We start from the raw sequence: 2,906 nt of genomic DNA, 5'->3' as shown, positions 1-2,906 counted from the left end.
AATAGGAAAAAAACCCCACTTTGGTTTCCAAACAGACTGCAATGTGGAAACAAAAGAAGAAAGTGTGTGAGGCATTCTCAGACACAGAATTACAAAATTTTGCAAAATCAAGAAACAAATTCAGGGCTGGCAGTCAACCATAATAACCAGCTGGATGGACGTAAGCTGTGACACAGATTTGGAGGATAACTTTGGTCTGCTTCCTTACCGGCCTCTCTCCACACTGACAACTAGGCCTATTATAAAAAGAACATAATGGGTTGAACCTTCAGTGAAGCACCAAATCCAAGTGATGTAATTTGTTGACCCGCATGATGGAAACACATAATTATATAAAATCTACAGAGGGTTGTGCGGTCAGCTGAGCGCACCATCCGCTCCGAGCTCCCTGACCTGCACTCAATCTACAGCAGGCGGTGCTGGACCAAGGCCAGGAAGATCGTGAAGGACCTCAGCCATCCCAACAACAGACTGTTCTCTCTGTTGAGGTCAGGAAAGCGATTCCGCTCCCTGAAGACCAACACAGAGAGACTGAGGAGGAGCTTCTTCCCGCAGGCGATACGGTCTCTCAATCACACCACCACACAGTACTGACCCACACATATGGTTCTTACACACACACTGGACTTTCTGGACTTTGGTTTTGCACAACACTGGTCACTATATTCTTCATTTCCGGTTAATACTTGTACAGCTGCTGTTATTGTGTATATATTTATTTATATTTAGATTTCTTCATACATTCTTATATAGTTCTATATTGTGTATTGTGTATTTTGTTGTACAGTTATTTTATTTTCAACTTTAATTTATATATTTATCTTTATCTTATTCTTCCCAGTTAAATTTACCCTTCATTCTAATTTGTGTTGTACAGTTATTTCATTTTTAACCTTAATTTATATTTTATTCCTTCCTAGTTAAATTTACCCTTTTTAATTTTTCATATTTATTTCCTATCTTATTCATAGCCTTTTCCTTTTTTGTTTTCTTTAGGTCACGAGCAGTTGTCCAAGCATTTCACTACATATCGTACTGTGTATGACTGTGTACGTGACAAATAAAATTTGAATTTGAATTTGAATTTGAAAATCACATTTAGAGAAAGCATAATATTTCAGGTTCTTCCCATCTTAGGAACACACTAGAACATGTCAGCTTTGCTGGTTGTTTTTCATTTTTAACCCCTCATGTTACTATTTTATGTTTGGTATAATAACTAAAAAGTAAAACTGGCTTTTTTAAATGGGTTTTGATTTAATATTATGAATATTGAAAGAAACAGAAAATATAAAAGGGATAGCAGAATTTTTGAATTGTAAATATAAAAGCACTAATAGAAAAAAAGCCCCAATTGAAGTCTAAGAGAATGCAAGAGTTAACATCACATTGGAACTGTGAAAACTGGAGTAATGTCTTCATAAACTGCACTGTGAAGAGTGAAGTAGATAGATTAGATGAGAATCGAATATGTTTATAAATGGAGTACTGAAACACATCTATTGGAGATTATGTGTCGGAATTTCAGGGGACCACGCCTCCAAACACGCTCCTTCCGTTTGTCATCTATATAGGTTCCCCCAGTTCTGCAAGCTGTTCATTCTTGTTTATGTGCCGCACCCTCCCTCCTTGTTCTCAATTCTTTAACTTCTTACAGTTTTTTCTGATTGCTTAAGCACATTTTTTGTAACTATTGGCTAATTTTGCAAAACTCTTCACACAAATAAGAAAACCTGTCACCCAATAATCAAAACATTGTAGTTCTCTTGCAAACGCGAACACAGCTAGGTTAACTCTTCACACCTTCGTAAAAATGGTGTTTCCGTATCAAACAGTACACACAAGCCATCATCTACTAAGCACACAATGCGCCAACTGCACACTGATGGTATGAATACAAAACACATCTGGCTTTTGCTGTCTCTGTGCACAAGGTAGGCTATGTCAGTTTGAGCTCATACTTCTGTCATAGATCCATAAGCATAGAGGGATCCAAACTTCAAGTACTGGTGTTTATTCAAACACATCAAAACAAACACAAGTGTTTATTTCCAAGTATAGGATTATTTGCAATCGCCATAATGACTATATGGGTTACTTGGTCTGCAGTGAACATGCTTCCTCTGCCCCCAGCATCTGGTCACCTAGCAATTCTGTAAAGTAACAATTTCAGTATTTTTACATCAATGGTATTGGTGTGTTTCTCATTGGCATATGGCAGTGCTACAAATCTTTGTGCGAAGTGACTGTACTAACCGATTCTCATTTCAAGATGTCCTTATGGTACTTGCTACAGTGTAGCGGCTCGAGTTAGGCTGGACCCGTTGGCCAGCTACCCTCAGGGTCCTTCCACGGTTGATTACATGTCATCAGCAATTCTATTTCTTACTCTTCCTACCCTTCCTCTCCCCCCTCCTCATCTTCCTCTCCCCCCTCCTCGTTTTCCTCTTGCTCCTGCTTGTCCTTGTCATCCTCTTCATCCTACTTCTTCACCTCCACGTCCTCTTCCTCGGCCTCCTCTACTTCTCACTCTTTCTGCTCCCTCCATTGTACTCCGCACACACAGCTTACCTGTATTATAGTGCTTAGGCTGATTGCAAAGTGAACTAATTATCTAAAAAAGTTTTCACATGTGAAAGTGTGCCAGACAGTTGGCGAATTAGTGTTAATGATAGCCATACATGTGTATACTTTTGCTAGGAGTGTGTTGGAAATTTGGTAATTGAGTGTTGTGCAGTGAATTGTGCCTACAGTTTTGCAAAGTGTGCGTTACAAAATTGCAAACTGAGTGCAAAGCAGTTTTTGTGCTTTTAGTTTTGCAAACTCAGTGAGTGGTTTTGCTATAAGTCTGAATAGTTTTAGAGATTGTGCTACAGGAATCACAGTTAGGGTTTAAGCATTCAGAA

This window comes from Astatotilapia calliptera, chromosome 3 (assembly GCF_900246225.1).
Source record: "Astatotilapia calliptera chromosome 3, fAstCal1.2, whole genome shotgun sequence".
In the NCBI taxonomy this organism is placed as follows: Eukaryota; Metazoa; Chordata; class Actinopteri; order Cichliformes; family Cichlidae; genus Astatotilapia; species Astatotilapia calliptera.
This window is presented reverse-complemented; position numbering follows the sequence as displayed.